The sequence below is a fragment of the Vipera berus genome (assembly GCF_964194415.1).
Source record: "Vipera berus genome assembly, chromosome: 2".
Lineage (NCBI taxonomy): Eukaryota > Metazoa > Chordata > Lepidosauria > Squamata > Viperidae > Vipera > Vipera berus.
The window spans coordinates 288,328,635-288,343,414 of record NC_138203.1 but is presented as its reverse complement, the minus strand read 5'-3'; the positions used below and the strand labels follow the sequence as shown (position 1 = coordinate 288,343,414).

General features: G+C 42.9%; 1 protein-coding gene across 3 annotated transcripts in view; it reads left to right on the top strand.

Moving 5' to 3' along the window:
* Positions 1-3,212: 3,212 nt before the first annotated feature.
* The window catches only part of LOC308664636 (uncharacterized protein), a 59,156-nt gene continuing 47,588 nt past the window's right edge, over positions 3,213-14,780 (top strand). For all 3 annotated transcript variants that reach the window (XR_014025709.1, XR_014025710.1, XM_081322058.1), the window contains exon 1: positions 3,213-3,348. The gene's annotated coding sequence lies outside the window, so the exon portion shown is untranslated. The remainder of the gene's footprint in view (positions 3,349-14,780) is intronic.

The window sequence follows — 14,780 nt, the reverse complement described above, 5'->3', positions numbered from 1 at the left end:
GATACATGCCCCCCTAAGAAACTTAAGTTAGTCTTTGAAGTCATTTACATTTCTAAAAGATCTTCTTTGAACTTTTACATCCAAAAGACTTATTGTAGCAACTTCCTTACATCCCTCGCTACACTATCTTGTTTTACTCGCAACCTTGAGATGTTCCTATCCTTTTTAACATTTCAAAAGAACTTTGTTGATTACCATTTGTGAGTTCTCTGTCTAAGCAGGAAATAGATAGCCCCACATCTTAGTGTTACATTTGATACAATTCATTGGTGTTACATTTTATACAATTTATAAAAGAATAACCTTTACTTATTTTCCTTTAATTCCATCCTTTTTCTCTTCTACCTGAATTATTCTTTTACAATTTTAGGAATTCATCATTCCCTAAATTTTCTTTAAATTCGTGTGGAAGCTAATTATTGTATTCTGAATCTTCTTTCCCCAACCCTTGTTTTCCTACCTTCATTATCAACATTGTTTCTTTCTTCCCACTCTTTTGTTGTTATCAAAGTCATGCTCTTTTCATATAAGCAATCACCTGTACCTAAAGCATGAAACATTTGCTTTTATATAACTAATTTCCCAATATAAAGCACCTACAAAGTTGCTTGCACATAAACAAAGATACATATACATGATTACAAGCTTTCACATTTCTGACAGTGACTTCTTTGACATATTCCTTATATGTAATATCGGACTGGGGTCTAATAATACAGTTTAGGGCCACAATGACAAAATAGAGCAGTGTTTTTCAACCTTTTTTGGGCAAAGGCACACTTGTTTCATGAAAAAAATCATGAGGCACTCCACCATTAGAAAATGTTAAAAAATTTAACTCTGTGCCTATATTGACTATATATAAAGTAATTCTCTTGAATAGGAATCAAATAAACACAAAGAAAGTATTTTATAATTACTTTTCAATTTTTCCCACGGCACACCAGGCAACATCTCGCGGCACACTAGTGTGCCTCGGAACAGTGGTTGAAAAACACTGAAATAGAGAACCCATTTGGTTGGACAGTCCTTTTCTTTCTAAGTCAAATTAAAATAAGAAGTGATGTTCTCTCAAACTTCACATTTGAAAATGAAACAATTGTTTGGGCCAGATCAATAAAAAAAATGTCTTTGATACTGAAGGAATCTCAAATGTGGTTTCCAGTTCAGGAAGATCAACTTGAACACATATTTGTATCTGGTTCAACTGATAGCAAGTTCAAATGATACTGAAAAATCCATTGGTCTGGTTATCTTGAAGCACACTGGGTTTTAGGAATCCTTTGATTATGCCAGGTTGGGTAGGATGTGCAAACATATTTGGCATTTAATGAGCATGCCTGTCTCCACACTTAGTCCATTTAGCTTGATTACAGTCAATAGCTTTACATGCATCAAAAAAAGTTTCTGGCACTTTTCCATAAGTCTGGTGTTATTCTTCCCCAAAGGGTAATGTTTGTATGTTCCTCCATATGTCCGTATTTAAAGTTGTTGGTAAAGCTGCACTGTCTTGACAGGAGCATAACAAGTAACCCTGTTGCCCCTTTGCAAGTGGAATACATAGTCTTGTTATAAACACAACTCCCTTTTTTTATTACATTTATATCCCGCCCTGCCCATGGTCCTTCCTTCTACCAAAGAAGGTACGAGGGAAACAACAGTAGCAGAAGAAAAATATTGCAATACACAGTCCAGGTTCCAGGAACATGATTTCCAGGGTAGTTCAATCCATTGAGGTTTTTCTCATACTTGGATGGAAACAGTTCAACAGGCGAGGCAGATGGTAGAGGTCAGGAAGGCTTGGAGGAACGTTGTCCATAGGGTCGCAATGGGTCAGACACGACTTCGCAACTAACAACAACAACAAGAAACTGAAATAAGCATTTAGTTTCTTTATCGTGTGCAAACTTGTTTGGTTAAAACTGTCAGCTAGCTTGCTTCTATAAACTGTCTTGGCTTTAGTGAGGCAGGCCATAAAGAAAGATACAAAGAATACATAAGAATGCTGCATGTCATAAATGTGAGGTAGGACACAAAAGTGAGAAGATACGTGTGTTAGTTAGAAGAAAAACAAGGAAATGGAAAATATCAAACCACAAGTTCACCTGTGGGTCACATCTAGTAAGCTGGCACAGAATTTAGTTGCAGCTAACCACATATGTCTCACTTGTAGCTAACCACAAACATGGTACAGGAAACATAGATGCTAGCAAAAAGACAAAGTTGCAAGACATTTAGCTACAATTTAGCAATGCAAGGGGGGGGGCTAGAAATGAGCTAGAAGGGGGCCTAGAACTCATGTAACCAATCAGAGTTCATAAGTTACATTTCCGTGTTTTCCTACTTTTGGAGACCATATATGTACTTGCTTTTTCATGACAAGGTGTTCAGACATTGACATTGCTTTTTGTTCTGAACCTTTTGCGCAAAATAAACCAAACTTCTTTTGATTCTGGGGTCTGAGTCTTTTGATTCTGCAACATTAGAACTGCAGACACTTCCTGTTTTTCTTGCCTTTGCTTTTTCTTGTTATTCTAAATCACACTCATTTTGCAAGTATTTGCTCTTAAAAGGGGTTAAACATGGGCTGACGCAAAAACAATATTTTAAGCTTCCTAGTCACATTGCACAAGGTGAATCCCCGATCCCGCTTATAAAAAAAATTGCATTTTGAGCTTTGTCTTCCCTTTCCGCTGCTTCCTTTCCATCCTTTTGCAGTTTCACCTTTTCTGCAGTCGCGGATTTCCCCCATTTCTTCATTTCTCCACCCAGGAGCCTCGTTGTGAGGTAAAATTTCTGGAACATCCACCCGTTTCACCTTGTACTGCATTTTGGAATGGGTTTTCCATTCATATTTCTTTTCCCTCAGCATTATTTTCTTCATCATGAGCTGTCCCTTGGTATTTCAAGTGGTTCTTAGGCATCTAAAGCCAAGAGATTTGAGAGGGACAGCTGAATGCATAAAACTGCCATCTGTGGAGACGCGAAAACCTTTCTTGGACAGAGAACCGGCGAAAGGGGCCTTCCCTCCTACTCCCATAACCATCACCCCTGCCTTCCCATTCCCCTCAGACGTTCTTTCTCTTTCCCGCCCTTTCGGAGAATCCAGGCACTTTCGTGCAGAGTCCACCAGGGGGTTGCTCTCAATCTTAGAAAGGGACTGAGCATGCGCCGGATCTTCTGCTAGAATGCTAGATTAGAGCAAGGCACGTGTTGCCCGGGGCGTCCGTGGGAAGAGGCTGCTCTTTCTTTTCTTCATCTCCCTCCGCTGTGAGCCTAGATCGGGAGGCGCAGAGGCTGCCGGAAAGCCTTGCGGGGACGCGGATCCCGACGAGACTTCCGAGTTCCGTGAGTGGCGTCTGTCTCTACCCGTGCAAAGGGGTCCGACGTTGGAGGCATGCGTGGAGAAGGGCAGTCCGGGGTCCCATATTCCCCTGCCGCCCTTTCCCATGCAGGGGCCAGGCAAAGGGACGAGGGGAGCAAAGGAGAGAAATAGGGGTCGCCCAAAGGAAGGGGCCGTTTCCCACCATTTCCTGGGGAAAGCCTCTGCATGGTGGGGGGAGGAGGAGGCTGGCCCGAAGTCCCCCTCCCGGCTCTGGGTGCAAGTGCGGGGCCCCGGGTGCGAGGACCGGGGCTGGGGTGCTGCTTCCCCGCCTTTCCCCACGACCTCAAAGTGCCTCTGCCGGCAGAGAAAGGAGGGAGAGGCTGTAGGGAAGGAGAGGTAAGTGGGGCTGAGACGCAGCATTCGCACCCAGTGCCCGATTGGGCCGGTGTTTCCCAAACCACTTTGAAGCCTGGGTGTTGAAGTCCATGTTTGTCTTCATTTGTCCATCTTTGGAAAAAGCGTGGATTAGGCTAAGAAGTGGGGGGACGTGTTTGTCGGAGTTGCAGGAATGGGAAGCTGATGTTAGTTAGGCTGTCAATGGTTCATTCATTCGGGTGCTCGTCCTCTGGTGTTAGATTCTGGCTAGTTAAATTAGTTACCCTGTTTTCCTGATTATATATGGATATATATTTGGATATGTAAGCTGCAAAGCACTGTATTCAAGAAGAATAGAGCTGGAAGTTCCCCAAACAAGCAAACTATTGCTAAGCACATTGATTTTTTTTAAAAAAAGACAATGTTACCACTTCAAACATAAGGCACAAATCTTTCTGATGCCCCACCAGGCGCTGCGAAGGATCTCAGTCAGGATCAAAGGGCTTAACAAGCATTTATTCTTGGGCAGATGGGGGAAGGGGGTGTGTTTTCCATTTCATGCTGTTCCATTTAGCAGCCCCTTCCTCTTAAAAGTTCTCCGTTTCCTTCGGCTCCTCGTCCAAAATCTGGCAAGCTTCATCTTGGTGGAGCAGTGGGCTAATGCCTCCTTAAGTAACACCAGCTGCCTGCAATTAGTGCAGGTTCGCATCCCACCAGGCTCAAGGTTGACTCAGCCTTCCATCCTTCCGAGGTAGGTAAAATGAGGACCCAGATTGTTGGGGGCAATAAGCTGACTTTGTAATAATGCCGCTTGGGGTTTGTGTGAAAGCCCTAATAAGCAGGCATATACATAGAATGAAGGCTACTGCTAAGCTTGTAAGCCGCCCTGAGTCTTCGGAGAAGGGCGGGATATAAATGGAATTTAAAAAAAAATAATTGTAAGCCGCCCTGAGTCTTCGGAGAAGGGCGGGATATAAATGGGATTTAAAAAAAATAATTGTAAGCCGCCCTGAGTCTTCGGAGAAGGGCGGGATATAAATGGGATTTAAAAAAAAACCCAAACTCAATTGGGATTCCAGAAGCAAAGCTTTATTTGAAAAGAAGCATTTGCAAAGCCTTGGTGGGGTGAAGCTCACAAAGGAGTCATCAAGCCACCACATCAAAGAGATGTCAGACACACTTTTTTTAATATCGTGCCCCCCCCCAGTTTTCCTCCTCCCCTAATCTCTCTCAACACCCCTTGTTTAAACATCCGATAAACAAACTCGAAGCATCCATTCCCCCCCTCCACCTTCCTTGTTCCCGGAAGCCTCCTTTGTGCAGGTATCTATCACCATCTACTTTTCTGTTAACAAAGTTCAATTCTTATAATTATTCCTATATTTACTCTGTTTGAGGTTATACCTTTGCTAGCTTAAGCTCTAAGCGTTATCTTCAGGGTTTTTTTATGTTTCCTCTGTTTTGCGGTTTCAGTTAGCCAGCAGCTTCTGCTTTTCTCTATTTCTATATGGTTAACTTGCCTGAGTTTATGGCTGCTCCTTCGGAACCTTAAAGGGACGTGGTGGCTCAGTGGGTTAGAACCCTGAGCTTGTGGATCAGATGGTCGGCAGTTTGGCGGGTCGAATCCCGAGTGCCGCGTAACAGAGTGAGCACCTGTTACTCATCCCAGCTTCTGCCAACCTAGCAGTTCGAAAGCACGTAAAAATGCAAGTCGAAAAATAGGGACCACTACAGTGGGAAGGGAACAGCGTTCCGTGCGCCTTTGGCGTCTAGTCATGCCGGCCACATGACCATGGAGACGTCCTCGGACAAGCACTGGCTCTTCGGCTTTGAAACGGAGATGAGCACCGGCCCCTAGAGTTGGAAACGACTAGCACGCACATGTGGGGGAACCTTTACCTTTCAGAACCTTAAGAGTCATTAGCAATTTCTGATTAATAATCTCCTGTCAGGCTGTCAGTGGTTCATTCATTCGGGTGTTCATTCTCAGGTGTTAGATTCTTGCTAGTTTAATTAGTCACCCTGTTTTCCTGATATTTTGGGGGGGTGTTTTTTTCATTTTGGGTATGTAAGCTGCAAATTGTTCCTGTTTCTTCTGGAGACAAAGAATAAAGTAGAATCAGATCCTCCAAGCTTAAGAGGGTGGGTGAGCATCATTTTAAGGTGTGTTCTTGCAACCCTGTATTTCATGTGCCTGTAGGGTTGGTTAACCAGCTTAGGGTCAGGGCAAATGGTGTGAAGCAGCCTTCGTGTTGTAGTATCACTTTGTTCCCAAAAAGAATCAGAATCAAAAAGAATAGAGCTGGAGGAGACCTCTAGTCCAGCCCTCTGCTCAGGCAGGAGATCCTGTACCATTTCAGACAAGCAAGAGGCTGTCCAGTCTCTTCTTAAAAACCTCCAGTGATGAAATGCCCACAACGTCTGAAGGCAAGCTGTTCCAGTGGTTAATTGTCCTCACTGTTAGGAAGTCTCTCCTTAATTCCAGGTTGCTTCTCTGCTTGATTAGCTTCCATCTACTGTTTCTTGTCTTGCCTTCTGGTGCTTTGGGAAATAAATTGATCCCCTCCTCCTTGTGGCAGCCTCTTAAATACTAGATTACTGCTATCAAGTCCCCCACTAGTCCTAGACTGACCATTCCCAAATCCTGCAACTGTTCTTCATATGTTTTAGTCTCCAGCCTTTATTCATCTTAGTTGCTCTTCTGTGCACTTTTTCCAAAGTCTCAGTATCTTTTTTGTAATGTGGTGACCAAATCTGGATGCAGTATTCCAGGTGTGGCCTTACTAAGGCTTTATAAAGCAGTACTAATACTTCACGTGATTTTAATTCTATGAGTCTGTTTATACAACCAAGGATTGTATTAGCTTTTTTGGCTGCTGCAGCGCATTGGTCACTCATGTTTAAGTGATCGTTCACTTGGACTCCAAGATCCCTTCACAGTGACTGTTTTTTTTTAGATAGATAGATAGATAGATAGATAGATTGATTGATTGATTGATTGATTTTATTAGTTTTTATAGAGTTAGGGATAAGGTGGGCTTGGGATTTGGGTTAGGTTTGGGGTTTTTCCAAATAACATTTTCAATATTTAGCAAACAGCATAATGTCTGGGTACATGTATTTAACTAACAATAATAGATATAGTTAATTATCATAAACAACATGTTAATCATTCAATAGCCTTCTTGCTAATATATATTCAAATTACATATTACGTCCCTTTCTCTCTGACTCGTTTTTTCTAGCCATTGATAGAAATTATCCGATGTTCTAAAGTACCGAGACTTCTTTCTCTTTAATCTTTAAAGTCAATCTATCCATTCCTTCACACTCTAGAATTTTCTTAATTAGTACTTCTTCAGTTGGTAAGTTTTCATTTTTCCAATGTTGGGCAAATGCAGTTCTTGCTGCCGTTAATACATGTAGTATTGGATATCTGCAATCTCTCTCATAATTAGCTCCTATTATTCCTAAGAAAAATAATTCTGGTTTAAAGTCTATTGATGACCCGAACTTAGGGGACAGTATCAATTGTGAAAACGTGCAGATGGCCGCTCTCTCTCTCTGGCCACTTGCAGGCCCATGAATGCAGGATCATGAAAGGACAGCAAAGGAAACACCCAAAATTCTAACCCACCTGGGAACATCTGGTATCTTGGGGAAAAACCCAAAAGTGAACATCTGGTGACTTGGAGGAAACACCCCTAACGGAACATTTTAGCTACTTCTGCTTTCTTCTTATCTTATGCAGAATTGACTTGGGAGACTGGTGTGTGGTGTAGTTGGTTCACATGGTGTGGTAGGATGGAGGGTTTGTTGTCACTGTGTGTTGGGGGGAGAGAGCACGGGGGGAGGCTCAGTTAATCTCAATGTACACATGTTGTACTTTGACAATAAAGGTTTTATTATTTTTTATTATTTATTATCTACAGTGTCCCAGCCTTAAAAAGCGAAGTCTTTATCTTATGTGTGTCAGCTTCGCTGGTCGAATTGCTTATGTAATCAAAGTGATATGCAGGTTCTGAGGTTTTTGCTTGATAAAAAATAAAGGAAACCAGAAGTTGCCTTTTAAGTTTTTACATTTTTATTCGGCTGAACAAAGACGGGCTCCTCTAAACGAGAGAAACCCCGAATGACAAAAAATTCTTGTATTTATTCTTTCTGGTTACATTAAAGTGGAAAAATACTAGGGTGTCTGCGAAATGAGAAAAACAAGCTGGACACTTGAAAATGCTGAATGTGCATAAGATATTCCTGTCCTTCAGACAGATGCTGAGCCAGATAACTATATCCTGTATTTCCAAATGCATGTACTCCTCTGTAACCATTGTGTAACTATATCCTGTTTTTCAACCGTGGTTTGTGCACTGTATATATAGGATATAACCAAATGTTTCTCATTTCTTTCCTGTTACCTTTGATTTCATTGTAGAGATGTTAACATAGGAAATAGATTATTTTGTTATCTAATTTTACCTTCCAAAAGACAGAAGCAGATGAAAACTGTGAGGTTCTTTCCTCTTGGCTTTTCTGAATTAGCTGTTTTAGATTCTAAAAGTTTAGTTCCTAAAGAGGTAATCCTGTAAATAATTTTAATGTCCTCCTCTAGTGCAGGCTCTATTACAGGGGTGTCAAACTCAATTTCATTGAGGGCCACATCAGCATTGCGGTTGCCCTCAGGGGGCCAGGTGGGTATGGTCTGGGTGGGCGTGGTCTACTGGGTGGGTGTGGCTAGAGTGGGTGTGGCCTACTGGGTGGGCATGGCCAGCTCTACATCGTTCGCATCAAGGGTGCCTATGGGGGCCTGGGCAGGAGTGGGACAGATCTGAGGGTCTCTGGCAGAAGGAGGGTCTCTGGGCCAGGGCCAAGGCAGTGGGGGCCGTTCCCTCACTGTTTCCAGGATGGCTTCGCGGGCCGCATGAAACCACTTCGCGGGCCAGATCTGGCCCCCGGGCCTTGTGTTTGACATGTCTGCTCTATTATGACTCAAGGACTTCAATTCCCATAATTCCTGAGCCTTGGTGGAGCAGTGGGCTAATGCCTCCTTAAGTAACACCAGCTGCCTGCAATTAGTGTAGGTTCGCATCCCACCAGGCTCAAGGTTGACTCAGCCTTCCATCCTTCCGAGATAGGTAAAATGAGGACACAGATTGTTGGGGGCAATAAGCTGACTTTGTAATAATGCCGCTTGGTGGGGGGGGGCAAAGCCCTAATAAGCAGGCATATACATAGAATGAAGGCTATTGCTAAGCACATTAATTTGTGCTTAGAATGTAAGCTGCCCTGAGTCTTCGGAGAAGGGCGGGATATAGATGGGATTAAAATAATAAAAAAAAGGAACAATGTAGAGCCAGGACATGAGGGGTATAAATATGCAGGGCTTTTTTTCTTGTAGAACGCTCAGAACGGTGTTCCGGAACCGTTGTTTGCAAAACAAACAAACAAAAACAACCCAGCTCCCTTATTGGTTTTCTTAAGGCTATTGCAGGGCTAGCAGTCTTGGCTCTTTTTTATGACTCATGGACGTCAACTCCCAGAAATCCTGAGCCAGCCATGCTGAGGGGAAAGGGAGAGGTTTCCAAGCTGAGCCATGCTGGCTCAGGAATTCTGGGAATTGAAGTCCTTGAGTCATAAAAGAGCCTGCACTAGAGGAGGACATTAAAATTATTTACAGGATTACTTCTTTAGGAACTAAACTTTTAGAATCTAAAACAGCTAATTCAGAAAAGCCAAGAGGAAAGAACCTCACAGTTTTCATCTGCTTCTGTCATTTGGAAGGTAAAATTAGATAACAAAATAATCTATTTCCTATGTTAACATCTCTACAATGAAATCAAAGGTAACAGGAAAGAAATGAGAAACATTTTTCTCAATGTAATATGTCTAATTTAGCTGATTCTAGAAAAAATAGTATCTTTTGTACACTCTTGAAAACTATTTTGAATCTAAACAATTCTTAAGAATGAAATATTCTTAATTTGGACTTTACTTTTACTGTTTGGACTGTTGTGTGTTTTGAAAAATAAATTATTTAGAATCTAGTTATGTTGCACTTCAGTCTTTAAATAATTAACCTAGTATATACAAAACAATATATGATGTTTTCCCTGGTGAGCTTAACATCAATAACAACATTTATTAAAAAGGCTAAAATAATTTCTGGGGGTATTATCTGTATAGTAAAATTTTGGACAAGCAGTGATCATGTTACATATGTGCATAAGCGTAGTCAGTAGCCTTTTTAAAAATATCAAACATGCAAAGAAACAAAAATAAGTCCAAAATATCTGTATTACATCCAGAAATGCCAACTTTGCAAACAATATTTCTCATCCATAACTATGGCACCCTAAGGATACCTGAATACATGCAAATGTTTTTCTGGGATCAGTAACGCAACAGGGATTGCTTTTTCCTTCCACTAACATATACCTAAAACCAGTTTATTGTATTTGGCAATTGTACTAAAAAAAATCTCATTCATTTAATTTGAAATCAAGTGAAAAATTGATTTAAATTATTTTATTAAAACAAATTAATGGCAATTATTTTATAAAAAGTTGCCTCAATCAAAATGAGTTTGACATGCCTGCTCTAGATAGTTGAATGCTCCAAAATAAATTCTAGACCAGGCCTGTACATGCAGCCTACCAAGCACCCTTGGACAGAGCACAGACTTTTTTTTAAAGTAATAAAATCACCACCACTGCCCTGAAAGTCATGTTGCCTAGTGCCTCCATGGCTTACCATGACCACAAGCTCCAAAACTGTAGATGCTCCTCTAGTCACCAAATCATTGATTAGCCCACCAGCATTCCTTTGTAGAACACAAAGATTTTTAATTTATCAGTGTGGGCCTTTCCCTTCTACAAGTTGCACAGATCTCTTCTAGATTTTCCTCTTACCTTTCCAAGTTAACTGCTTGGTCTGTCATTGAGCAAGAATTGACTTTGTAGGGAAGCATATTATCATTTGATGTATATTTAACATATGTTCTACCTTTATTTACCAATTATATATTTGTATGCAATCCACATGGTGAGGTATAATAATAACAATAACAATAATAATAATAAGTTGGAAGGGACCTTGGAGGTCATCTAGTCCAACCCCCTGCTCAGGCAGGAAACCCTATACCATTTCAGACAAATGGCCGGCCAGTCTCTTCTTAAAAACTTCCAGTGTTGGAGCATTCACCACTTCTGGAGGCAGATTGTTCCACTGGTTAGTTGTTCTAACTGTCAGGAAATTTCTCCTTAGTTCTAGGTTGCTTCTCTCCTTGACTAATTTCCATCCGTTGCTTCTGGTCCTGCTTTCACGTGCTTTGGAGAATAGCTTGACTCCCTCTTCTTTGTGGCAGCCGCTGAGATATTGGAACACTGCTATCATGTCACCCCTCATCCTTCTCTTCATTAAACTACACATACCCAATTCCAGCAACCGTTCCCTATATGTTTTAGCCTCCAGTCCTCCAATCATCTTTGTTGCTCTTCTCTGTATTCTTTCTAGAGTCTCGACATCTTTTTTACATCGTGGTGACCAAAACTGGATGCAGTATTCCAGGTGTGGCCTTACCAAGGCATTGTAAAGTGGTATTAGTACTTCACGTGATCTTGTTTCTATCCCTCTGTTAATGCAGCCTAGCACTGTGTTGGCTTTTTTGGCAGCTGCAGCACACTGCTGGCTCATATTTAAGTGATTGTCAACTAGGACTCCGAGATCTCTCTCACAGTTACTACTATTGAGCAAGGTACCACCTATACTATACCTGTGCATTTGATTTTTCCTGCCTAAATGTAGAACCTTTATTTATTTATTTATTTATTTATTTATTTATTTATTTATTTATTTATATATAATGAGACTTTTATGCCGCCCTATCTCCCGAAGGACTCAGGGCGGCTAACAACAATAAAATACAAATGAATACAAATATTAAAAAGAATTAAATTGTGTCAAAGTCCCACTAAAACCAATAAAAACATTAATTAAAAACCCCATTATCATTAGTCCAGGTCAGCCTGTTGGAAAAGATATGTCTTAAGGTCACGGCAAAAGGACCGAAGTTCTGGGGCCATCCGGAGCTCCAGGGGGAGTTGATTCCACCAAGCAGGTGCCCCAACAGAGAAGGCCCTCCCCCTGGGGGTCGCCAGCCGACATTGTCTGGCCGACGGCACCCTGAGGAGGCCCTCTCTGTGTGAGCGCACAGGGCGATGGGAAAACGTTCCTGGCAGCAGTCCTGCAAATATCCCAGGCCTAAGCCATGTAGGGCTTTATAGGTAAGAACGAGAACCTTACTTTTTCACAATTGAATTTCATTTTGTTAGATAGTGCCCAGTGTTCGAGTGTGTCCAGATCCTCCTGTATCTTAAGCCTATCTTCTGGAGTATTGGCTATTCCTGCCAGCTTGGTGTTGTCTGCAAATTTGATGAGTTCCCCATCTATCCCCTCATCCAAATCATTGATGAAGATGTTGAAGAGCTGCACAGACCTCTTCTAGATTTTCCTCTTGCCTTTCCAAGTTAACTCCTTGGTCTGTCATTGAGCAAGAATTGACTTTGTAGGGAAGCATATTATCATTTGATGTATATTTAACATATGTTCTACCTTTATTTACCAATTATATAATATTTGTATGCAATCCACATGGTGAGGTTTGGGGAAACGTACAATAGAAAAAATATATTTTTAAAATCATAAGATTAAAACATTGCCTGGCCTGCGCCGCCTCCGCTGCCCGCATTGCGCAGCCCCGCCATATAGAGTGTGCTCTGCTGCTCCCACAGCACCAGCCGCCCCGGCCCCAGGGAGGGGAGCCCGCCGCCAAGATCCTTCGCACCTGTGACTGCAGCAGCACCGCCCCCCACCCACCCCCTGTGCCCGCCAAGATGAGAGTTCCGGCACCTTTTTTTTTTTTTTAGAAAAAAAGCACTGTAAATATGTATGGTCACGAGCCCCTCGGGGTTCAGACCCTTGTACTCACTTTGTTACTCTCTGAACCTGCGCATTAAATTTTCCTTCTCTGAAGAGCTGGCATGAGTCTCTTCTTTTCACAACAGTTTCATGGCGACCATGAAGGGACTACATTGCAAGGCGATGTTTCGCTGAGGGCAGCCTGACCCCTTGGACCCGACGAGAGGCCACTCCTGAAACATTCTCCAGGCGCCACGGGGGTAATACCTCCGGGAGACAGCAGTGACACCTCTGCGGGGCCGACGGTGCTGACGGCTAGTCCAAGATCCCTTGAGAGAAGGAAAGGAGGTCTGAACTGAATCCTGGCCAGGACGTGGGAGAAGACGCCTCAGGCGAGTATGTGTTAAGAGTGGAAAGTACCTATCTTGCTTGAAGATAGAAGAGGGGGCCTGATCACCCTCCTGGACTTGGGACGTTGGTCCTAAAGCAGTCCGTGTTAGGCTGTGTGGGAGGTTAAGCCATTGCACTTCCTATTGGTGACCATTGGAACGTCCGGCACCGTAGGTCAGTGGCAGTGTTCTAGAATGGGGGGGGCGTAGTAGCGTTCCCAGCATACCGCTGGAATGCATGTTGAAAGGTTTTGATGATTATTTCAATCACACCCAGTACACGATCCCCTATCCTAGGGTAACAAAGGAAAGGTTGAGGTATCTGTGTGAGGAACAGTGGCCACATATGGGTGTCGGGTGGCCACCAGAGGGGACCTTTAAAAACCAGATCATCAATGACCTTTTTGCTGTGGTAGCTGCAAATGGGGAAAAGTACCCTAACCAATACCAGTATATAGATCAGTGGGGAGATGCTGTGGCTGAACAGGCAGATGATTTGTTACAATGCCAGGCTGAAATGGTTCGTCTTTGCGTAGCCAGGCCTCCGGGGAAAAAGCTGAGGGTTGGTGTCAAAACGTTTTAAGGATGTGAAAATATCTGAGACCAAGTTGTCCGATACCAAGAAAGAGGTGTTGGTTGCAGAGTAGGAAGTAGTGGTTAGACCCTCTCCCTATGTACCGCATCCACCCCCACTGCCTCAACCAGCAGCTGCGGCTGCAGCGCCTGGAGAGACACAGCCTATGGTAAGGAGAAAGCAGAAAGGAAAGGTGCCGACGGCTCCCAAGGATGAGGAAGAGTGTTCAGAAACTGAAAGTGGCGAACCGAGCGAAGGTGAGGAGTTAGCGGCTGGGGTAGATGTTTCAGTAGGAGTAATGACAAGGTCGGCCACAGCTAAGGCAGAGGCTGCAAAGTGGGAGTTTTTGGCTCCCCTACAACAAACTGACCAACAAGTAATAGATCAACATGGTCAGGCAGAGTTTCTACCTATGTTCCAGTATGTTCCCTTTACCACCACGGATCTTTTCAACTGGAAGCAGCATTATGGTCCTATGTCTACTAAACCAACGGAAATGGCAGACTTGTTCCAGACCATTATGCAAACCCACAACCCCACTTGGCAGGATGTTCAGCAGTTATCAAACACTTTATTGACTCCTGAGGAGAAGGAAAAGTGGAGGGCTGCTGTGAGAAAGTGTGTCAGAGATAGATATCCTACTGTACAGGACATCCAGGCAGAATTGTTGATTAGGGCACCGGAGCAGGATCCAGGTTGGGATATCAGGAATGCAGCACAAATGACATTGTTGAGGGAATACCAGAATTTGACAGTAGAGGCCCTTCGGAAGGCAGGTAAACCCCCGGTGAATATGTCCAAGCCATCTTTGGTGACTCAGGGAGCATATGAAAGTCCAGAGGGGTTTTTGCAAAGGTTGATAGAGGCTTATGAGTTGTACACTCAAATAGATCCACGACATGCAGACAATGTGTGAATGTTGAATGAAAGGTTCATAGCACAGAGTTATGATGACATTAGAAAGAAGTTGCAAAGATTGGAAGGAGCGTTGGGGAAGAATACCAGTGAACTACTGGAGGTGGCAAGAAAAGTGTATGTTAATAGGGACAAGGTAGAGAAGAAGGAGAAAGAAGCTTGCATGCATAAGATGACGGAATTGCTGGCAGTGGCATTGCAGGGAAAGACAATGCTAGGTCCAAACCAGTGCGCCAATTGTGGAGAAGAAGGGCATTGGCAGAGAGAATGCCCGAGGCAAGGTACGCGA